General features: G+C 41.4%; 1 protein-coding gene across 5 annotated transcripts in view; it reads right to left on the bottom strand.

Moving 5' to 3' along the window:
- The window catches only part of marchf8 (membrane-associated ring finger (C3HC4) 8), a 202,556-nt gene that overhangs the window by 92,514 nt on the left and 84,867 nt on the right, over window positions 1-25,175 (bottom strand). The window lies entirely within an intron of this gene.

Below are 25,175 nucleotides of genomic sequence, written 5' to 3'. Positions count from 1 at the left end.
TATATGATGCTGCACATGAAACTGTTCCTCAAACTCCACTAAGAAAAGAAAATATAAAAAAAAACGAGTCGATCAGGAAAAGCATCGTGTCTATGTCAACCCGTGAATTAGTATTCATGGCCTCGCCCACCTTTGCTTAGGACCGCCTACAGACAAGAGCTGAAGGCAGGCAACAATGCTGTCTCGTCAGATAAGAGCTAAAAGCGCTAGGAACAACATGGCAGTTCGTTCCTGTGTTATTTGTGCAAATAACACAACAATGTTCTAAGCTTTGCCCAGTTATACAGATCTAAGGAATAAATGGTTAGAATTTGTCTATGGAACACAACCAGTGAAGTACAATTGAGATAGGTAGGTGTATGTTTAGAACAGTTCTGTTTACACTAGTGAAAAATAAAAATCCACTGCAGCGGCTCAACGGGATGGATTTTACTTTCTGGACCTGGACTACCCACCTCTCTGTAAGTAACAAGGTTTACACAGGATCTCCGGTGGATTTTGCATTTTACAGAGACTCTAAGACTAGGTCAGTGGCTGAACTGCACTTAGCAGGGCATTACACATATGACATATGACATTTGTCCGCCTCGCTGCCTCACAGTGCTGTTAGCCAATCAAAGGCGATATGTTTGCATGTATGAATATTCATGAGCATGAGCCGAAATCCTATCGTTTCTCTCCCCACACTCCTCCACCGGACTAAAGCAACTTTATAGCAGCTCACAGCTCACATGGCATTCATTTATTCTAAAGACCACAACTAGACATGAATGAAATGAATGAAAAAAAACGATGGAATGCCATGTTTAATGAGTCAAATGTCTGATTCAATGATTTGTTGATTCTAATTCGAATTCTACCTCTATTAAGATTACTGAACCATGTTAGATATGGTACAAAACATAACCAAATTCTCCACTGGTAATAACAATGCATATTATTATATAACTAGTCCCAAAAATGCTTGCAGAGTCTGACAGGGATGTTTATAGGAAACCCTTGCTGTGTGTGAGAGAGCGTTATCCTGCTGAAAAATCTCAGGAGAATTCCCGCTCAGCATTTAGATAGTGGAAAATTTGGCGAAAAGACCATCCTGCATAATTTAGTCTACTGATGCTGTCCTCTGAAATTCTGTCAATTGGGAAAATATAGAGCCATGTCTAGCAGTCTCTGACAATCTCTCACCAAGAGGTACACTACCCAAAAGTAAACTTTTTTAAAATGGTTACCATGTTTATATTTTCCAATATGCCTATTTTGCTATCTTTAAAAGGCATTCATAGCAATTTTTGGTCCATAGTTCCTAATATAATCCACAGTGGCATCACTAATGGAATCACTAATCAAGTCAGCTACACTCTCAACTCCTCCATGTGCAGTGAGATGTGGTTTATTAAGTAAGTCAATAATCGCTGCTTCTGCTCACTAATGGAGAAAGCACAGGACATGCTTGCTCTTAACATGCTGTGCTTTCACAAGGTTAAATCGTACAGGATTTTTATTAAGTCCTCACGATATAATATAAATGTAATTACTGATACTTCAAAACATTTCATTCACCTGGTATTTTGAATCAGTTTGGCTGATTTATTTAAAAAGCACTGGTTGAAAAAAAACGATTCGTTCATGAGTCAGACACGGATCACTGTAGCTGAGATCAGTAAATAAAACTCTCTCTCTCTCTCCCCCTCTCTCTCTTTTTCTCTCTCCTTTGCTGCCTCAATCTGCATGATTAAGTCTCTAATGCAGTCAAAGACTCCCAGAGAGCTTTGACAGTGTCCAGTGTTGACACAGAGCAGAGCGGCTAGCACGACACAGAGCAGCTCACAAAAGGCCATGCAGGGAGAGCCTAGCAACAGAGCGGAGAAAAAAGGATGCTAACCGTCTCATGGGTTGGAGTGCTACAGACTAGTAGCTCTCCAGCCCAGCGGGTTGTTGAACCCAACTGTAGAACAGTTGATCTCAAAGCAGGTAAACGCAAAAAGCATTAAACCCAAAAACCCTCCAAAAAATAAATAAATAAACACACCCGCGTCGTCAGGGTCGCAGTCCTCTAAACTACCGCTGCCCCAACTAGTGAACTGGGACATGGCCTGGAAAAATGTCCTTATAAGGAGATAAGGAGCCCAAGAACAGGCAGAAAAACTACAACGGGCAGAAACTAAAGTCATACCAAGCGCGACAGAGAGCACAGTGTCACATGTGTACCAGGAAAACATGACGGAAGGCATTACCACTCACAGTGGACCGTGCTGTTAATATCAAGTCTACGATAATTGACCTCAAGTCACCTTGCCATGAGCACGCTGGTTGGTGTTCAGTCGTACTCACAAGATAACTCCTCACAACTTATGTGGGCATTTTTCTTGTAATTCTTCTTGTAAAGATTTGGCAACACTGTTCCCATTAAAGTCGTGCCAATAAAGTAACTTTGAGTCTTGAATTAGAGAGTGACAGATAAAAAGAGAGAAAGAAAAATACAGAGAGAGATAAAGAAAGAAAGAGAAAGACACCAGGGAAGAGCAGGCAGAGCTTCAGGGAGCCAAGATGGCAGAATGCAATTTGCTAGAGAAATTACCATGGCTGAAACTGAGGGTACGCTGCTCTGGCTGTATGCAGCATTAATCCCAGCCCTGCGCTGTTGCACTGCTTCACAAAGCAGCAGAAAAACACTTTCCATCACCGCTCGCCCCAGACGCATGATATACAACACTCTCAGGTAGAATCTTTCTGACGCCGCAGGAACGTGCTCATGAAAAGTGACATTAAATCTCTTGGTAAATTCGCACAGAGTGTGTGAAAGCCACTACTGACACGGTTCTGAAAGCCTTCCTCACACTTACAATGCAAAATAACAGCTCTGGGGTTGCAACGGTACACGATTTTCACTATGTGATTACCCTAGAGCAAGTGTTCTTAACCTGGGGGTCGCATTTTCTATGATACATTTGCGATGAATCAGATTTGGGCGCCAAACTTTACTGGGCGTTTTTCTTTACTGAATCAAACCGACTCATTCTCAGGCTTAATTCGACATACAGCATGCTTTAAATAAGTCACTTGTTTAAATAAAGTTTTGTTTTCACTAAGTCAAACTGATTAATGCATTGGTCTATCTAACTTGCATGCAGTGACTCTGCAAAACCAGGTTGTAAGGAGCAGTAAAGCCACTCCACTTAAGTGCAGCGTTAAATACAAGAGTTTCCGTAAAGTTTCTCCAGCACTGAGGCTGGAGCAGCATTAGCATTAGCCGCTAACCCCTGTACTAGTTCTTTCGGCATTCAGAGGTGAGTATATCAGACTGTAGTCTGCATGTTTACTGTGTTAAAACAAGCTACAGTGCCCTTGCTTACCGGAACACGCATGGTACACCTCAATGTAGCGCTATCGGGCGGCATTTACTAGCAACAAGCTTTGCCAAGCCTTGCTAAGCACAGCTAGAGCTGTTGCTAACCGCACTGTTGAAATTTTGAAAATCTAAGCTTCATGTAAATAAACAGAAGTGCTTTACTCACCCACATAAACAGTTTTCAGGAAATAAATCTGTGTAGATTAACAACATGGCAATTAACACCCTTGTTCCTTACTATTGTCGCTTAAAATGCGCCTTATGTATGAAAATAGACCAAACATTCATATATAGTGATATTCTGTAAAACAATGAGCTCAATGGCATTGAAAAAACTCCTCCCTTTTGTTTCAACATTTCTATGTGAATCTGGATTTTCTGCACTTACACGTCTAAAACAAAAGCCAATCTTAATGTAGAAGATAATTTGAGACTGTTCCTAAACCCTACTAAGCCACGCATGGAACATCTTTGTGCTACAAAGCAGACCCAACCATCATATTAAGTAAGGAAACTTGTGTTTTCTTTTTGCTGCCAATGACGGGGGACAGGGGGATGGGGTCGGGAAATTTTATATACAAGAGTGTAGCACATTTAAAAAGAGTTTAGAACCCCTGCCCTACAGCATTAATAAAAACAGTATTATAATAATAATATAATAATTATAATGAATGACAGACTATTACACAGATACTAGATGATGAATTTAAACTGGGACTTAACGTCTAGAAACCAGCTGATGGCCTCTGCAATGCTTCAGCAGGATAGCTGCCATGCCAACAGTTGTCCTCAGCAGGCCATGATGTTGCTACGTTTTTCTGAGCTGGATTACTCACTGACAGGGGTTGACAGTTTTGATGAACCACACATTTATTTTAAAGGTATATATATATTTTAAAAGTAATCTCATTTTGACTAATTTGCTGTTTCATTTTTAGGGAAACAGAGATTAAATCAGTTTCACTTCTCTCTGCCTCTCTCACTGCTGTGTGTGTTTGAGTGCAGTTTCAGTTGCTAAGACTAATAAGTGGCCAAAGTGCAAATAAAAAAGTGCATGAGCGACCAATACTGGTAAATAGCATGGTATACTGTGAAACCGGTTACAGCTGCAATCCTGAACAGCTCATCACCTACATAAATGCCACAAAGCTCATGACACACAACAGCTGCTAAACAAAAAGAAAAAGAAAAAAATTGCACTGTCAGCTGAAGAAGTAAAAGGATGAATGGGACTACCACGCTTCCATAAATAGTACAATAATCCACAGTTCAGATAAGAGCTACATTTGAAAACAAGACGGAAAGATATGGGAATCACATTACAGGGAGATATCCCAATCCAAGCAACAACAACAGCAGATAAAAAGATTTACCGAGTACATGATAGAAAACATATGGGAAAAACCATCACAGATAACAAGAAATGAAGTAGAAAATGACTTAGAGAATAGAGAGGAAATATGGTGTTCACTTGATCTGGGCTTTCTTCTTAATATACTAGAAAGCTGACCCAAATATGTTGATTATAAAAGCAGTCTCAATCTCAGTCTCTATAGGTTGAGAATGCTTTTCTAATCAATCTACTGTATTTTTTGTACAATAAGGCGCACTTAAAATCCTTAAATTTTCTCAAAAATCGTCAGTGCGTCTTTTAATCCGGTGCACCTTATGTATAGTTTATCAGTCAGAGCAGTAAAGCCACTCTGCTAAAGTACATACAGCAGTTATACAGGAGTTTCAGTTTAGTTCTCTAGCACCCAGACTGGAGCAGAATTAGCATTAGGTGCTAAGCGCTAGCTCTTTCACTGTTTAGAGGTGAGTATTATCAGACTATAGCCTGCTGCTAACCCCGGCTAGCACTGCTGGAGCATTATTAGCATTAGCCACTAAACACGCTAAGCGCTAGCATATCAGACTGTAGCCTGACTGTTTACAGTGTTAAAACAAGCTACAGGGTGGGATAAATACTGAGGAATCCAGAGTGGTCCGGCAAGCCATGGTCACATTAGCTAGTGATTCATCCCACATAGCTTGTTTTAACCCTGTAAACACTTAGCTTATTACCCGGCATTAGCCGCTAACGGCAAACATTGCTAGTGGTTAGCTGCTTATGCTAATGCTGCTGCACACAGCCTTAATGGAAATATAAAAATCGAAGCTTAATGTAAATAAACGGCAGCGCTTCACTCACCCAAATAAACAGTTTTCAGGAGAGATATATTTGTAGATAAACGTTTTAAACTCCTATTAAATGTAGCATTAAAGGGGACATATGTGAAACCTTTTGTGTGCTTTTGTATTCCTACTTGTATTCCTGCTTCCTACTCTAAAATGAATTAACATGGTACAAACTCAGTAAACACGGCATGGCCAGCAACAGCTAATTTGCACAAAAGTGACACAGCCTCATTCTGAGAAAATGTGATAGTGATTTCAGGACATGTTGTGTATAGCCCATAAACCTATTCTAACTTGTGTAAAAAGAGGTAAAAAAGAGGTACACTATGTTCCCTTCATAATACAACTCAAATACAACCTGTAACTGACTGTAGCTCATACATTATAGCAGACTGGGAACAGAGGCATGCCATTTGTATTTGTTGAGAGGATTGGGAGAATGTTTGTACGCTACAATTGAAAACTATTCAGGCAAATAATTGGATGGAATTATGTTAGAGAAAGATAATTAATTTCGTATTACTCAAAATTCCTTCTTTTGTTTGGAAATATTGTTCCAGCATATAGAAATAGTCTTGAATATACTGTATACTCCATATTCCATAAACAGAAACTAGGCAGCAAAAAAAAAGTTTAGATTATTTGCTTTAGTACTGCCAATTTGTGTTGAAATGAAATATGACTGTGGAATAATTTACAGGCCTGATGAAACAGGACAGGCAAACCAGTCAATTGCGCTGTGGCCCCCAGACATCAACTGGTTATGAATTAAATCCAACAACAAACTATATGAGAGGCCGTTTAAATTCTCTGATGGTAAATGCACAAAAGTATAGCAACACTGTTATCAGAATTCCCCTCAAGGGGGCCCCTCCCACTAGTTAATGACAGTAGAATACAATCAGACTGGAACATGTTCAGCAGTATTCATGAACACCAACTGTTCACAGTCTTTAACACTAGAACGGATATGTGGTGGGGTGCATTTTGCTTGAGGTCCCTAAATGCCTAGATTACATTTTTAATGTAGCATTATGTACAAATTTATCATCATGAATGTTGCATTTTTTTTTTATTGCACTCCTAATTACATAAATGAGCATAAACCACTAGGCTCTGCTTGTTCCTGCAGAGGATCAGAGATCAGTCGGGAAGGTTATATATGTGCTTTGCAGTCTGTATAGCAGCACCAGAACTAATTATAAATAAAATATAGTTAAATAATAGTATCTGTCCAAACACATCTATAAGAATGTATCACATTTTGCGTGCAGTTTGTGTCTGTTAGTATTTGCCTATCCTGGTCAATTCTCAAAAGCAGCTTGTAATAAACACACATTCAGGGGATATATTATTTTAGCACTCTCAAATTAAACTCATCTGAACATGCCTGTAGCACACGTTTCTGAGAACAGCCCGCAGTAAAGGAGGAGAGATGAGGGTGCGACTTATCCATAACCGGTTTTAAATTTTCAGACTGCAACATTCCACAACACAGAGCACAGATTTCTGAGATGTGAAAGGAGAACAGAGGAGAGGGGGTGGGGCATGGGGACAGCATTCAACTGAAGTGCTAAGTAAACACACTTCACCTAAAACACGTGTATAAAATGCACAAGGACACGTGGGTAGGCGGACAGGTAGTGTATTACTGTGAAGAAGACGGGCTACAGCTGTGAGAAACAACTTTATCACATGTCAAATTTCCAGAACTGAACTAGACTAATATAAGCCTGCTTTGACCTTGACCAGGATGAAGCAGAGATAAGATAATGGACAGATGCATGATGCTGTAAAAATCTGACCTTGCAGTAGTAATTTTTTATATATTTATTTTTTTACAGAGTATACACAATCGAATCACAATATTATGACCACCTCCTTGTTTCTACTCTCACTGCTCATCTTATCAGCTCCGATAAGCACATTTATACAAAAGAGCAGTTTGTAGTTCTATAATCACAGACTGTAGTCCTTCTACAAGTATATATTTAGGCACCTTACAATTTGATTTGATTTCATTACGATTAGGAAAGTCTGCGATGCGATTATAAAGTGATTATCAATGCATTTTGATGTATCTTTTTCTTCTTTGCGGGATTTCTTTTTTCCCCCACTATATGACTACTTGGTACTTTTAAAGCAAAGTATCTGTAACAATCATAATAAATTTCACAATTTATCGCACGCAATAATATCGCCAACATTTTTGAATATCACGAACCATATTATATCCTGAAATATCGTGCCATATCACCCACACCTATTTATCACATCAGGACACTACCTCTTTTTTTGCTGTTTTTAGCAAAAGAAAAATTTGCACAGTTCTAATTTCCCATTATATATCTACTATAAATATAGATTACAGATTTATATCTGTACTGTATAATGTATTTCATTTTAATCCTGGATATATGTAGATATCTGGAGTGCATTATTACTATCATGACATTCTAGATCATTGACTTCTGTTACAAATCTGATAAAAAAAATTTTGTTTTTAATATCTCAGTTAGGGGTGTGCTATATCATATTGTATGCAATAATACAATTCAATTTTCATTTTGTTGCAGTAGTGTATTCTTGATATCATTTTTCTAAATCAGTGTTTTGTCATATCGGCAAGAGTATCATTATTGCGAAAAATACCATGAAATATTGTGATATTATTTTAAGACCATATCGCCCACTCCTACTATGACACTGTTTCAATTTACTTGAACAAAAAAAACATTTTATAGTCTTCTGCACAGCGATGCTGTATTAATGTGTACATTAGAACATGGACTCGTACATGCGAATCAAGATGTAAAAACGCGCCCTTTACGCAAGATGCGTACATGTTGGCATGTTGACTTCCAAAACTTTGAGTATTTTTTATTTTTCCAAAGCTTATCCAGGCCTGAAAATTGCTATTTTCCTGTTTTTTCATGACCGTACAAACCCCGTATTTAGATGATGAGTCATTCTTGGCACTGCAGTGACACTGACTGAGATGGTGGTGGTGGTGTGTTAAGTGTGGGTTTTGCTGGTATAAGTAGTCAATCAGACACAGAAGTGCTGCTGGAGTTCTTGAACAACTCTGTGTCACTGCTGGAAAGAATACATAAGAGAATAAATGTCCTCTAATCAAATATATTCAGCCATATTCAGCCTCCTGTGGACAATTATGAAGGACTAGAGGGTGACCAGCATAAACTATCGCAACTGATGAGCTTCTGTCTGTAACTTTAAACTACATGGTGGATCAGCTTAGTAGGAGTCTCTAATGAAGTGGAGGACAGTGAGTGGGCACAGTGTTTAAAAACTCCAGCAGCACTGCTGTGATTGATCCAATTTTACACAACACACACACACTAAAACACCACGACCTCTCTCTCTCTCTCTCTCTCTCTCTCTCTCCACCCATCTATATACAGAGAAAAAGAGAATGAGAGCTAGAGCGAGAGAAAGAAAGATTACTTACTATAAACTGCTCTTTCTTTGTTTTTGTAAAGATATTTCTGGGTCGAAAGCTGATATATTCAGTTCTACATGCTCTGTCTATTTCCGTAAGCAGAAAGAATCCTACTTTAATAAGCCTGCATATTTATTCCCTGCATGATAAACACGTAAATGCTGAAGTTATTTGTTGTGCTTTATATAATCTGCGATAATTATCTTATCAGATTGCCTGCCTGATTGCATTGAGTGCATGATTAAATCATTAATTACAGGAATCATTTATTTAAAGTTAATAGTTTCTGATGGAAACATGCAATCAAACCGCAATCGGGCATCAAAACATGCTGAATTAAATCTACTGGATCAAACGCCTGTTTCAATATCAATCATCTAAAATGAACATACACAGAAACGGAGTGATCTCACAGAGAAGCATCTAATGATCTGAAGTGATTAATGAGCTATACAATTTCACCGTCCAAATAAAATCAATCAGTCAGTCTCTACCCAACCCCACACTTCTACTTAGCATGATGTGAACCAATCAGGAGCGAGTGAGCAGCAGCCTTTGTTCCATTAGCCGTGTGCTGCTATTTAAGAGCAGGGCAGGCCAGGCCATTTAGTAGGATAATGAACTAACATTCACACACCTCTACCTCTCACAGGCCTGATGCTGCTTAATGGGACTTCCTTTCAAAATCTCCACTTACTGCTATTAAAAGCACCATTTATGGACTTTGGCCAGTCAACATGCTACAGATTACTGTTATGAGCAAAAGCCTGAATGAAAAGAACTCACTGTTCACTTATCTCGAGAACACAGAGGCCGTGCAGGACTGACTGACATTATATAGACAAAAAAACTAAATGAGCTCTAACTCTGTGTAGAAAAATGAATGGAAGTAGTTTGGCCACTCTGCCTTTTTATACACCTGTCAGACTGAGCAGCAGAAATGAACCTAATTCATTAAGTCTTACAACAGTGAAGACGACTGAAGCACCAAGCCTCTATTCAGACACATCTATGAGAATTAACAATCAATCAGTGCAATCTAAGATAGATGAGGAAGAATCTAATTATTATATTAAGACAGCCATGCAAGAGTTATTTCAAGTCTCCTGTCCTGTTTTAATATTTCTATTTTATATTCATTAAAAGTAAAAAGTGAGAGGGAGTCTTTGGATCATTTATCTACTTTGAAATTGTAGGGGCTTTAATGCCGCAGTAAAGTGAAATTGCAGTACTTTATCAATCTTTTTCTGACCGTTTGAACAACTGAGGAGGAGGGAGAGACTTTAAAACAGCCTTAATTCAAAACATCAAACTCATTAAAACGAACACTAGCCCAGAAACATGATCAAAAACACAGTACAACAAGAAAAATAGAGTGAATAGAGAGAAAGAATCAGAGATTAAAGACACAAAGTCAGATAGAGGTAAAGTCAAAGAGAGGTCAAAGAAAGTCAGAGAGTAAGATATTTAGAAAGTAAAGGGTCAGAGAGAGTCAGATTCTTCGACAGAACAAGAGTCAGAATCAGAAAGAGTCAGAATCAAAGACAATTTAAGCAAGTCAGAGAGAGTCAGAGAAGAGTCAATCAAAAAGAGAGTCACTCTTAAAAGAGTCATCTAGAGTCAGAGAAAAAGAAGGCAGTCCAAAAAGAACCATGAAAAGAGTCAGCCAAAGTGAATCAGAGAATAAGAGTCAGTCAAAGAGAGTCAATCAAAGAGAGACAGTCAAAGAGAGACAGTCAAAGACAGTCAAGGACAGCAAGAGTCAAAGTGAGTCATTCAAAGAGAGTCAGCCAAAGAGAGTCAGAAATATAAAGGTAGCCAAATAAAGACAATCAAAGAAAGTCAAGAATAGTTATGATCAAAACAAGTCAAAGTCAAAGAGAGGCAGAGTAAGAGAGAGTAAATCACAGAGTAAAAAAGAGTCAGTTAAAGAATGTCAGAGTCAGAGAGTCAGCCAACGTGGGTCAAGGACAGCAAGAGTCAAAATTAGTCAGCCAAACAGAGTCACTCAAATATAGTCAAGGATATTTAGAGTCAAAATTAGTCAGTCAAGGAGAGCCAGCCAAAGAGTCAGTCAAAGAGAGTCAGTAAATTAAAGGCAGCAAAATAAAGCAAGCCAAACAGAGTCAGCCAAACAAAGTCAGTAAAATAAAGGCAGCCAAAGAGAGTCCGCCACAAAGAGTCAGTCAAACAGAGTCAGGAAAGTAAAGATATAGACAAATATAGACAAATAAAGGCAGCCAAACAGAGTTAAAAAAGCGAGTCAATTATTGTAAGGATCAAAACAAGTCAGACAAAGAGACTCGAAGTAAGAGAGAATAAATCACAGAGTAAAAGAGAGTCAGTCAAAGAAAGTCAGAGTCAAAGAGAGTCAGCCAAAGCGAGTCAGAGACAGTCTCTGACAGAGAACAAGACTGACACAGGAGAGACAGAAAAATAGCCAGAGAGAGGGGCAGAGAAAATACAGTCACATCGATAGAAACACTAACACTGAGACAAAGAGAGAAACGGAGAGAGAGGGACAGAATGAAAAAAAATTACAGAGAGAGATAGATAAAGAAAAAGAGAGAGAGAGAGAGAGACACAGCACAGACACAAAGGTAGGTAAGAAGCAGGGGCGAGCGAGAGCAGGCTACTTGGCTGAGCTAAATCTGGTAAAGAAGACGTCAGATAACCCCCGGGCCATGAAATTGCACTGTAATAGTCCTTTCAGTCCATATTCAAAAATAAAATCATACATAATAATGGGAGCCCGGGGCCGGCCTCCTCCCGAGACCGCAGAGAACGTTCTCTATCAGTTCTGTAGAGGAGAACGGAGCACTGAGGGGTGCATACCAACTCCATCAGCTTTAAATACAGCCATACTCCCACACCTCCAGTATTCTCCGGCTCTGATTAGTATTCCCCGTCGGTGAGAGGCAGAGGGACAGAGGGACGGAGGGACAGAGCGAGACACATCAGGAACTTCTTCCCTGTCCACACAGGCAGTGCATATCTGAAATTCACAGCATGCACGCTCATTTCCATGTATATTCCCAGTATTCTGCAGCATAAAGGGGATTATTCATGGCAGGTTTACAGTGTAACTGGCCGCTAAACGTCTGAAAGTGCTGCAAATCCGGGCAGAAAAGTGTGCTCCTGTGAATACAATTTAAAACTGTAGCCTGGCCTCTTTCTGAAAAGCGTGCTCCGGTTCCAGGAGGCTATTTTTATAGGCAGGCACAGGCTGGAGCAAAAAGCCTGTCTGAAACAGGTCAGCTACACACTCACACACACACACATACACACACACACACACACACACAAGCACAGGCACAGACACATAGTGCTGCCCGGTACTTGACTGTAGAGGTTTTGAATCAATGCCAGTCAATCAGCAATCAGCCAAAAACAGCAGCACCAGCTAGCTCAATGAGTTCAGACACTAGACAAACGTGACCCTGGAGCATCACTGTAAAACTGGAAACCCTCAGCAGGCAGGCTACGCTGGACAGCGCTCACAGGAGACCTGTAGCTAAATCAACAGGAATAAATGCCTCTCGTACTCCAAGAATACACAAGCTTATTGTAATAGATCCATCTTGTCTGTGGTAGAAATTAATGGCTAAACAAAAAGCTTTGCTTTTTGATAGTCTGTGTCCATTTCTGAAGTTGTGTGAGCTTTTAACGCTGCTCGATCCACAAATGCGTCACATGTGTACCAGTTACCTTTAATAGAAGGCATTGCCACACCCAGTGGACAGAGCAGTGGATAATGGGTAATGATCGTGACCCGCGGCATCTGGCTAGAATGCAACTCACACACATCCTGCAAGTCAATGCAGGCGTCTTTAGCTTCCATGGCACATGGCAAAAGACATGGGACACAATTCTAGCTATGTGACACTAGGGCTGTGACCGAAATGGCTCCCTATTTACTACTTAGGGTACTACTGAGTACATCAGCCATTTTTCTGTGAGTATCCGAATCGTGAAATGGAATTGGAACATGATTTTGAGGGGGCTATAAACTCCCATAATGCACCAGGATTTATAGCAAACATACTTGCTTACTAAGCAAGCAAAATGTGTCCCAGAACACACCGCGATTCTCGCTACAATGGAACAGACAACCGAAGCGTACAGTGAGCCAACAGGGTGGCCATATTGTTACAGTAGGATTCAGACAAAACCAATTCACTGAGTAAAACATGTTTCACCAATCACCAATTACAAAAAAAAAAACATATTTAAATAATTTTATATGCATGTTTGTATTATATATGTGTTTAGTGTTTTGTATGACAGAACAAACGAACCAAAGAAAATAAATTACAGTACATAAAAATAAGCTAGCAAGCAATGAATGAAGCAAATAGTCATACATAATAACCAACACAAATTTCTAAAGTCTTAACACTTATTAGTTTTGTCCACCCATCAAAGCACAGGGTTTCCTCTAGCCAATTTCAGACATAACTCAACATATGGCATGAAACTACGCAATCTGGCAACATTAGGAGCCGCTGGACGCTGTTAATTTCAGATGTTTATATATAACAGAGAGATTACTTCAGAGCTAATTTCTGTGTGTTTATGGAGTTTTAAACACGGCTCAACCTCTCACGTGTGTGTGTGTGTGTGTGTGTGTGTGTGTGCGTGTGTGTGACTGGTGCTGGTGCATGATAATGACAAGGTAGTGTCCCAATTCACTCCTGTTTTCACCACTACTTAGTAAACTTAACAGTGTCTCCCCTGTAGGGAGCCATTTCAGTCACAGCCTAGGTACACATAACACTTTTTAAATGAAAACATACACAGTGCTGCCCGGTACTTGACTGTAGAGGCTTTGAATCAATGCCAGTCAATCAGCAAGTCATCAAAAAACAGCAGCAGCAGCTAGCTCAATGAGTTCAGACACTAGACGAACATGAACCAAGTGCACTGCTAGAAAACTGGGTCTCTACCGCAGGTCTGACAGTGTTATATTAGAGTATATTCTAAGGAAAATTGAAATAGACCATGCCACCCAGTGAATGAGTGGTAGCTGTAATCAACCCAGGAGAAAATGCTTTCACAAAATGGAGCACAAAGAGAAAGCATCTTTCTCTACACAGCATTGTTTATAAGCATTTCATTTCCATGTCTTCTGAGTTCCATTTATCTGGAATACTGCAGCATTATGGAGAGGACGCTTTTTCATGTAAAAGGTTTCTGCACATTATTCACACGAGGTAATTGAAAATTGCAAAGTACAGCCAGGGGATCTCAGACTTTTTTTTCGTCTAATTTCCTTTTTCTTTGGAAAGAAAAACGCGGGAGTACAGCAGAGTGGGAGCAGTCGATCATAACTCGTAAACTGTTTGCAATCTACTGTGAATAGACGCGTCTACACAGATTCCAAACACACAAACATAAAAGCGTAAGCTGTGACAGAAACCCTTTCTGTTAACCTGACAGATCCTGTAGGTAGGGCTGAGTATCGAAATTTAATACCACAAAGTAGGGGTGTGTCATTTTGTCATGTCGCCAAGAGTTTTGTTATCGTGAAAATGAAACATGAAATATGAATGAAATATCTTGATATTATTTTAGGGTCATATCACAAAAGGCACTGACCAAAATGTCTTGGTAATACAGAGGTCTCATTATTTAAAAGTACTTAGATCCCTCTCATCTGGTGACTTGCCATGGACAGTAGGTATAGATCCCTCCGTCAGACAAAGTCTGCTGGCTAATCTTGCTGTGTACTTTCAGAGGTTCTTAACCAAAATTCCCTAAATGAAGTGGGGCTCTGGTGGGGGGTTGACAGGCGAGGAGTGGTGCAAGGGTGGTTCTATGCACGTTTACTTATTGTAATGTCATCCGAAAGGCTTATTAAAGCATATGATTCCTAACACAAAACTCTTTCAACTGATTCACAGAAAACAGATGGATGGATTTTTTTTTGTGCTTGGAGTGTTCATGGAGACTGTTGAGACCCAAATGTGGTAATACAAAAGCATACAAAAAGTGAATTTTGCATAATATGTCCCTTTTAAACACAGAAATCAATTAATGTCCCTTCAATAATAAAACAAATAAAAATTAATTGGTTATTGGTAGTGTATAACTATTGACTTATATGCATATAATTATGATTTAACTGTTTTTTTTTATTTAGCTATTAAACCTCTTAATGATCCAAAATCAATGATGGATGACCCACCCAAGATGGCGGCGCGGATGGATGACCCACCCAAGATGGCGGCGCGTTAACACGCAGCGGCCGCTCCGGGTCCGTTAAATGGTGCTTTTGTGTTACTATTTGTCGTTTTTTCCGTTTATTTCCTGCAAATATGTGCATCGGAACACCCGTGCACATGTTCTACCACCGCCAGACCCTGCTACAGTGGAGAAACCAGCCAGAAAACACGCTACCGGACGAGGTTCTGCAGACGCTACTTGAGCTTAGCCTGCTAAGAGACCCAGGCCGCCAGCCCGCGGTGTTTCCTGACGCCGGAGCCCAGCGGAAGTGCCATCGCAAGTGTTGCGAGCGTAAGCACGGAAAGAGAGCCGGGATCCGCGCGAGGCTAAAGGCTAGTCCTAGCCGGCCGGCTATACCATCGCTCTTTCTTGCAAACGTCTGTTCCCTTGACAATAAACTGGACTACATCCGACTCCAGCGAACTACCCAGCGTGAGTTCAGAGACTGCTGTGTTTTGGTTTTTGTGGAATCGTGGCTTAACGACAACATTCCGGACAGCGCCATTCAGCTAGCCGGGCTAACCACGTTCAGAGCCGTTAGAAGCGCGGCTCTATCCGGGAAGACCCGCGGTGGAGGCGTGTGTGTTTACATCAACACTGCTCTCCGCTGGTGGAGTTCCTGATAGTCAAGTGCAGACCTTTTTATTTAATACGGGAGTTCTCCGCCGTGCTTATAGCTGCTGTCTACATTCCACCCAGTGCTAGCATTGGTGCTAATGCTAAAGAGGCTCTGTGTGAACTCTATCGGACTATCAGCGATCTGCAAAACAAACACCCAGACGGACTGTTTATTATCGCCGGAGATTTCAACCACGCAAATCTCAAGTCAGTGCTCCCTAAATTCCACCAACATGTGAACTTTGCAACGAGAGGAGCGAGCGCGTTGGATCTTGTTTACACAAACATCCCCAGCGCGTACCGGGCGGAGCCCCGCCCCCACCTCGCTTTCTCGGATCGCATGTGTGTTTGGCTGACACCAACATACACACCACTCATCAGACGGTCCAGACCAGTTCAGAAGCAGGTGAAAACCTGGCCGGCAGGCTCCATCTCTGCCCTTCAGGACTGTTTTGAGTGCACTGCATGGGACATGTTTAGGGAGGCTGCTACTGAAGGCGATTCTGTTGATTTGGAGGAGTATGCAGCATCAGTCACTGGCTACATCAGCAAGTGTATTGATGATGTCACTGTCTCCAAGACCATCACCACACGCCCAAACCAGAAGCCTTGGATGACTGCTGAGGTACGTGCGCTGCTGAGGACCCGCGACTCCGCCTTCAGAGTGGGTGACAAGGTGGCCCTGAGGAAAGCGAGAGCCGACCTGTCAAGAGCTATCAGAGGGGCAAAGCGCGCACACGCCCAGAGAATCCACAGCCACTTCAAGGACACGGGTGATGCGCGGCGCATATGGCAGGGCATCCAGGCAATCACCAACTACAGGACAATGCCACCGTCCTGTGAACGTGATGCCTCCCTCCCTGATGCCCTAAACAACTTTTATGCACGGTTTGAGGCACAAAACAACACGATGGCGAGAAAGACCATGCCCAAGCCGGACGAGCAGGTGTTGTGCCTGACTGCAGTGGATGTGAGGAACACTCTGCGCAGAGTCAACCCACGAAAAGCTGCAGGACCAGACAACATCCCCGGCAGAGTGCTCAGGGAGTGCGCAGACCAGCTGACAGATGTTCTCACGGACATCTTCAACATCCCCCTGTGCAGCGCCACTGTCCCAACGTGCCTCAAGTCCACCACCATCGTCCCCGTGCCGAAGAAGTCCACAGTGTCCTGCCTCAATGACTACCGTCCCGTTGCACTTACACCCATCATCATGAAGTGCTTCGAGAGGCTAGTCATGAGGAACATCAAGACACAACTGCCCTCTTCACTGGACCCCCTGCAGTTTGCGTATCGTCCCAATCGCTGCACGGATGATGCCATCACCACCACCCTTCATCTCTCCCTCACCCACCTGGAGAAGAAGGACACTTACGTCAGAATGCTGTTTATAGACTTCAGTTCAGCATTCAACACCATCATCCCACAGAACCTCACCAGGAAGCTAAGCTCGCTCGGCCTCAACACCCCCCTCTGCAACTGGATCCTGGACTTTCTGACGGGGAGACCCCAGTCAGTCCGGTTCGGGGGCAGCACCTCCAGCACCATCACACTGAACACGGGGGCCCCCCAGGGCAGTGTCCTGAGTCCTCTGCTGTTCACCCTGCTGACTCATGACTGTGCTGCAAAACACAGTTCTAACAGCTTTATCAAGTTCGCCGATGATACAACCGTGCTGGGTCTCATCACCAAAGGTGACGAGTCAGCATACAGAGAGGAGGTGCAGCGGCTGACAGACTGGTGTACAGTCAACAACCTTCACCTGAATGTGGACAAGACAAAGGAAATGGTTGTTGACTTCAGGAGAGCACAACACACCCACTCTCCACTCAACATCGACGGGTCCTCTGTGGAGATTGTTAAGAGCACCAAGTTCCTTGGTGTCCACTTAGCAGATAACCACACCTGGACCCTGAACACCAGCTCTACAGCCAAGAAAGCCCAGCAGCGTCTCTACTTCCTCCGGAAGCAGAGAAAGGCCCGTCTCCCTCCACCCATCCTCACACTCTTCTATAGAGGGACCATTGAGAGCATCCTGAGCAGCTGCATCACTGCCTGGTTTGGGACTTGCACCGTCTCTGACCGCAAGACCCTCCAGCGTATTGTGAGGACAGCTGAGAGGATCATCGGCGTCTCTCTCCCCTCCATCACGGACATTTACACCACCCGCAGCATCCGCAAAGCAACCAGCATTGTGAATGACCCCACTCATCCCTCACACGAACTGCTCTCCCTCCTGCCTTCGGGAAGAAGGTACCGCAGCATCCGGTCCAGCACGACCAGATTCTGCAACAACTTCTACCCCCAAGCCATCAGACTCCTTAACTGCAGAGACTGAACTGATGGTTTTTCTGTACATGCACACACACTCTTACCCCACTTACCCCAGAAAATGGAAAGCACTAAAAACCCTACTACCTCACTGGACTCTATTGCACACTGTGTAATAGAGTAATTACTACCTCACCTGGTCCTTTTTGCACACTGCAAAATTTGCACACTGTCTTGTTATTTATTATTCTTTGTCTGTATGGTGTTGTATTGTCTGTCTGCACTTTTGTACTGTTGCACTATTGTTCTGTCTACACTGTGTTTATGTGCACCATGGTCCTTGGAGGAACGTTGTTTCGTTTCACTGTGTACTCTGTATATAGCTGAAATGACAATAAAAAACACTTTGACTTTGACTTTGATGAACTACATCACTCAATAGCTGATCATACTAAGTAGCGCTCACTCAAGGACACACACAGCTTTAGGGATTTTAATTTAAAAAATGAGAACTTACCTGTAAAGTTTTTTTTGCCAATGCAGGGAGTTTTATCTTCTGTATATTAATGCTGTGATGAGGTGCGTGATGAACCTATTCACAATATCTATATATACAAGTAAAAAAGTAAAAACCCCAACAAATCCAGCTTCAGTTTGACCTCAGCTTTGTTCTGTACACGTGGTCGGAACAATTATCTGGCATTCTGGTCTAAAAGCAAAAGCTCCCCATGCCAAGCCAGACAGCAATGCCTATTAGAGAAATCAATGGTGTACTTTTAAACCCACTTTTACTCCTAAGAGAGCTGATGGATGTCTGGAATATCATCACATTTTGAAGTGAAATCAATGAGGGGCTTTGCCAACCCAGCTCACATGTTTACTCTTGGCAGCCTATCAGCGTAATTAAGGGAGATTAAACACCATTACATGTCCTAATTTGGAGAGTTTCACATAAACAAAGTTTAAAGCTCAGTTCTATCTCTGTTCCCGAGGTGTGCTGTGCTTTCCCAGCAGTTAAAGCAGTTAAGGGGAGATAGTGGGGTCTTTACTGTAGGGGAGAGGTTTAGCGATGGTCCAGTGCGTTCACAGGATGAGCACAGATTCTAGGAAGTGATCTAATCTCGTGCAGTGCGGTCAAATCTTCAGCCAGGCCTGATAGAGCAGTGAAAAAAACACAGGGTTGGAGCTGGTCTGAGGACACATGCTGGAATTCCCCCACAGCTTTTCAACAGAGCCGTTCTCAGGCTAGCTTCCCACATCATTAAACTGGACTTTTAACCGAAAAAGTGTGACAACTGATAAGCGCTGTAATAAAGCCAGTGCTGCTGAGGACTGGCAAATGGTTGTTTTGTCCGCTGCCGGTAACCTTCTTAAGATTATTCAGTTTACTGTCAGTGTTTGGTAAAAAAAAAAAAAAAAAAACAACTAAGAATCTCCTAATAATTTTGCAGAATTTCTATTTATCCTTTTTTAAAGAATGGGGCAGTGGTGGCTCAGGGGTTTGAGCACAAGGTAACAGGGTTGTGAGTTTGATACCTCGGTCACTAGCAATGCCCTTAAAAGGGCACTTAACCCCCTGACTTTTGCTGACTCCACCCTCAGCTCAAATTGCTAAATTACTGAAAAATGCTAAAACGGGGCATGGGGTGATGTATGGGTTTAGAGGCAGGGCAGAAGGGAGAGCTAATTGGCTGAGCTTCAGCAGCAGCAGTGTGCCTCTCATAGCGGTGAGACACAGATGGTTGGACATCAGCATGGGTTTGGTATTATTGATTGATCTGTATACTGTACATATTTATGTCTTATTGCACAGTTAAACCTGTGAGGGTGATGAAAAGGCAGAAATTATCCCAATAAAAAGTGTTTCTTAAAGGTTAGGAAATTAAGCATGTCTGATATGTTTCATTACTTCAAAGGAACACATTTTAATGTGGTTTAGGGTTTAGTGGCTATTTAAACGGATTACATTATGCAAAACTCACTTTTTGTAATTTTCCATGAGTCTTGACTGCCCTTAAAAACACTCCTGTCAACCCCCACCAAAGCCCCACCAACTAGATTAGGTTTTACGAGCACCGTGCTTCATCTGAAGGAGGGATCTGTACCTATCGCAGTTAAGTATAAACTAGCTTGTTTGTGCTTTGCCATTTAGCACAAGCAAACACTAACGTTTGGTAAACACTTAGCGTAAACATGGAGCGTGGCCAGTAACAGCTTATTTGCATAACAGTGTCAGACTTTTGGTCAGCAGCAAGGACTACTGTACTACTACTCTATTACATTTGTAGACGACTGACTAATGCATTTTACCAGTGTTCAAGAGTTACAGTAATAGTTTTTAATTCTTTAAAACACTGTCAAATGTGCACACAGACTAAAGCCTTTAATGATAAAAAGAAAAAAAATGTTGTTAATAATAGAAAAAACAAAAAGGATTCACTATAGAAGGAACGCTTCTGGTTTAATGAAGAGCCTTTCAGAAAATGGATCATTAAATAACTATTTTGTCATTCATTTTTTTTAATTATATGCACAAGTAAGAACATATGTAGGTCTGAAGAACCTCCATGTAACACAAAAAGTCCTATTTCAATTAAACACGTTTCCTAGAACCATTCATTTAGACCCAAAACCTGTTCAAAACCCACATGTTTAAGATAAGTTACCTTTACAAACCCATTCCAAGATACATGCAGCCATTTTTAAACACAGCAGCTATATAATCGTCTTGTATGTTTCTGTGCATTTGCTCCAGGCATGCATATAGGTTTGTTCTGGCTCTCTCTGAGTAGCATCTCTGGCTGCTTCTCAGCAGATTGTATCCACTCAGTGAACTCGCATATAAGGACAAGCTTCACCGACCTTCACAGGGGACACAGAGGGAAGGACAGCCATAGAACGCTGGAACGGAGGACTCTCAGAGTGAGGTGTCAGATAATGTGCTCTGCACAGTCCATCACACAGTGCATCACAGCATGAGGCTACAGAAACACCTCAATCAAATCTAAAATCAGCTACTCACTTCTGCTTTTCCATGATAGCCATACTGACTCATCTGTAGACAGCATGTCTGAAAGCAATGTCATTTCCTCAAGAGTGACAGCTCTCTCAATTAGCATGATGCTAGCTAGCTATTAGTGACTGATGAACAGAATCGGTTCTCTTCCAAGCGTGTTTGTTTCAATGATATTGATTTTGTGACCATTTCAAAAAAGATGCGATCGACTAGCTGGCTTCACGTGTCTTCAAGAAAAACAAAAAAAATGCTGTTGGTCTTTTTTCTCTGCCAACTTTAAAATATTAAATCGCTACTCATTTCTGAGGTGTTTATCCATCTTACCTTGGTTACCGGCGCCTCCCACAGACCAACGTGTGCATATTTTCTAACCGTTCAGACCGAAGACTGTGCTCGTACCGAAAAAAGTTCCAGCACTGTTCCAGCACTTTCAACGCAAACACCCAGTGGGATAAAGGATATATTTAGCTAAAATAAATCCTACCGCTTCTAAAGACTGCAGTATCATCGCTCTCCGGTGAGGATCTGTGATTAATTGTGGAAAACTGATTTAGTTGTATTTTCAGTCAGAAACCCGCATTCTGATGTATAATCCAGTGTCCGTCAGTGTGTGAGTAATTGAAAATCTGATTTTTTTATAAAAAAAAATAAAAAAATAATGAAATTGTTTTAGGCCATAATCGCCCAGCACTACTTCATATAATTTGACACAATTTCTTATAACAAAAAAGTAAAGACTCTTCAGAGTTTACCACAAATGGTCTAATATTTATTTACAAGTGTTTTTTAAGCCAATAAGTGCCAAGTTGTCATTGCTACAACTGTTTTTGGTTGGGCTAAAACCTACATTTTACTACAGTTTTTACTAGAGTTGATGTGTAGTGCAGCCATCTTGGATTCTGAACTTTGAGTTGGTGAGGGTCTCCCGACTTTACAAACAAAGAAATCTTGGTCTTGAACTTGTGCTGGCAATACAGTTCAAAAATTACAACACAATTTTGCAGCATGAAGCTGGAAATGAAGCAATCATTGCTACTAAAGGCCACATTTATTCACACAAGCTAAATAATTCACTCATTCAGGTCTTTATAGCAAAAGAGTCTATTGTTTGTGAAGCATCGTCAGTCAGGCCAGCCACAGGGCCATCCTCTAGTTTGACATTTAAGAGAATAAAGAGGCTCCTTCATCTGCTTTACCTCTGGACAAAAAAAAAAAAACAGCAATCGTTAGCATTAGCAGGAAGCTGCTGTTGCCTGTTGTTCAGATCAGAACTAGGCCATTTATCTAGCCTGTGTCTATTGGGAGGGGAAAACAGCTCACTTAACATCACAAGTAACAACCACCCGGCCCAAGCACATGAACTAGATTGAGTGAAAGGGAATGTGGGTGATGATGACAAAGGAACAGAAAGCTGTCTATACAGTTACTCTGCTAACATGACTCAGGCTGGAGCTGCAGAGCTGCCCGCAGGCTGCAGTCGAGGACGCAGACGGAGTGCCTAATTGAGAGCGGTTGTGAAGGCCACTGGGGGAAACAGAACGTGAGAAAGTGCTTTGATTACATGCGACATTGCTATTGCCCGGCATTCAAATTCCTGCTTTAATACCGCAGCGCACAGGTGAAATTAGCGCTAGCCAACCATCACAGCACTGTGTGGAAGTAACAAAGCTTGCCAGGCAAGTCTCCACTGAGTTATACAATGAAATCATTTGCATAACTGTCTGAAATGTCATCATATTGATGTTCTTTACATTATATGTGCAAATATTTGTAGACACACCTTTTTAATAAATGTATTTAGTTCCTTTATCTTATTTGTCACACTATAAGGTGCATTTAAATCCTTTAATTTTCCCAAAAATCGACAGTTCGCCTTATAATCCAGTGTGACTTATGTATGTATGTTTTACCAGTCAGGTTGTAAGGAGCAGTTAAGCGACTGCTGAAGTGCAGCATTACAGAGGAATTTCAGTGAAGTTTCTCCAGCACCGAGACTGAAGCAGTATTAGCATTAGCCGCTAACAGCGCTAAGTCTTTTGCCACTCAGAGGTGAGTATATCAGACTGTATTCTGCATGTTTTATGTGTTAAAGCAAACTACTTAGGACAAACCACTAGCTGATAGCGCCCTGGCTTACCTGAACACTCAGCACAGGGTTAAGTGCTAAGTGCTGCTAACCGCAGCTAGCACTGCTGTTAACCACGTTAGAATTCTGTAAATCTAAGCTTACTGTAAGTAAATGGAGGCTCTTTACTCATCCAAATAAACAGTTTTTAGGAAAGAAATCTGTGTAGATTAACATAACTGCTGAATTAGAAGGTAAACATAGACACCCTTGTTCCTTACTATTGTCGCTTAAAATGCTCCTCATAATCCGGTGCACCTTATTTAAGAAAATAGACCAGAAAATAAAAGTTCACTAATATTGCGCCTTATAATACAGTGTGCCTTATTGTCCGTAAAATACGGTACCTTAATAGCTGAAATATACTTCTTCATCAAGCCAATGCAGAGTCGGTGGGCAGGACATCTGTGTGTCTGCATCACTCTACAGTTTAATTACGAGTCCAGGAATGTGTGGGTGGGAATATGAGGCTCGGTGGACCAATCACAAATGATGTAGTCTGCATTTTTGCGCCTTGTAGTTACATTTTTGGGGAGGTATTCATCAGACAATGAATGGCATAGAGTATGCGTAGCATTCATGGTAGAGGCATATATTGGCCTTCAGATGATTTGTGCATAATCACACACAGCTTGGCTAGTCCCAGTAGAGATGTTCTGCCAAAAGAATAGGACTTTCTGGAGTACATGTAGATGAACCTTATGGCACCATACCTAATGCCAGCACTGAACAGTGGAGCACTGGAACTGTGTTCTCTGGAACGATTAATGGTGCTCCATCCAATACTTTTGGGATGAGCTGGTCTCAATAACGTACTTGCTGTCATCAATAAATGCAATCAAATCCTCATAGCTATGCACCTAAATTCGGTAGAAATCCAGTTACTGTAGAGTATAGACAGTTACTTCAGCAAAAGCAGAATAAACTCTTTTTTTAATACCATTGATTTCAGACGAAACAATGAATAAGCAGCTGTTTCAATACTTTAATACTTTCCATATAGTGTACCTGAGCAAGCAACTGAGCTCTATTTACTGTAACTATGAAATCAGCACCAACTCCTGGCTTCCACAGCAACAGCAAAAAAGATCTCAAATCTCAAACATCAGCCTTTATAAACACTTTATCTAAGGTTCTAAGCTTGCTCCAAAAAAAAATCTCCTCCTCTGCTTCGTGGTCTTTCATGCTCTGAAGTTCCTGAGGGCTTTCTCAAGTTTCCTTGATGTTCCATAGCATGCTAGACAGTGCAGCACAGGCTCATGCAAACACCCGGCTCCACAAACAAGGCCTTCAGGCGCCGGCTAGTGCTGCCATCTCCATCTGTTTCTACTGGAGCTTACCATCACTGCTGGGCAAAAGAATTCCCCTTATGATTCATCAGCAGAAACATGTCTACAGCAATCCAAATCTTGGGTTGTTACTGCTCCATCTCTGAAGGGCCATAATCATAAAATATTTTCACTAAATCGGCGAAATAATAATACAAGATTCTCTGCAGTGACTAAACTACTCGTCAGGTCTATAATTAGAAACCTTTTAGAGGTTAAAGATATCAGACCTTCTTCACTGCTCTACAGCTGTGTGAGGGAAATGTGAAAAATTCAGTGATTAAGGCCAGGCTCTTAATTACATCCAATTAATAAGAATGATGAGGTAATCTGGACGATGTGGTTAAGCACCGGTAATTCAGAAAAATTAAGCAGTCCAAGTATGTCCAGAATGTGGCAGCGCAAGAAATAACACTATTTCCCAAACAAATCATAACCTGCTCCATATACTCCAACCTTCTGTGTGGCCATATCTGAGCTATGAATGTAGCTGAATTACTATGATTTCTTTTTTTCCCCACATATTACCCTGCAGTTAAAAATTAAAAAACAAAATTTCACTTTCACTTGCTGAGAAGCACTGCTGTTAAAACAAAACCAAAACC

Source organism: Astyanax mexicanus, chromosome 7 (assembly GCF_023375975.1).
Source record: "Astyanax mexicanus isolate ESR-SI-001 chromosome 7, AstMex3_surface, whole genome shotgun sequence".
NCBI lineage: Eukaryota > Metazoa > Chordata > Actinopteri > Characiformes > Acestrorhamphidae > Astyanax > Astyanax mexicanus.
The sequence above is the reverse complement of the archived record's forward strand: the minus strand, read 5'-3'. Positions and strand labels throughout refer to the sequence as shown.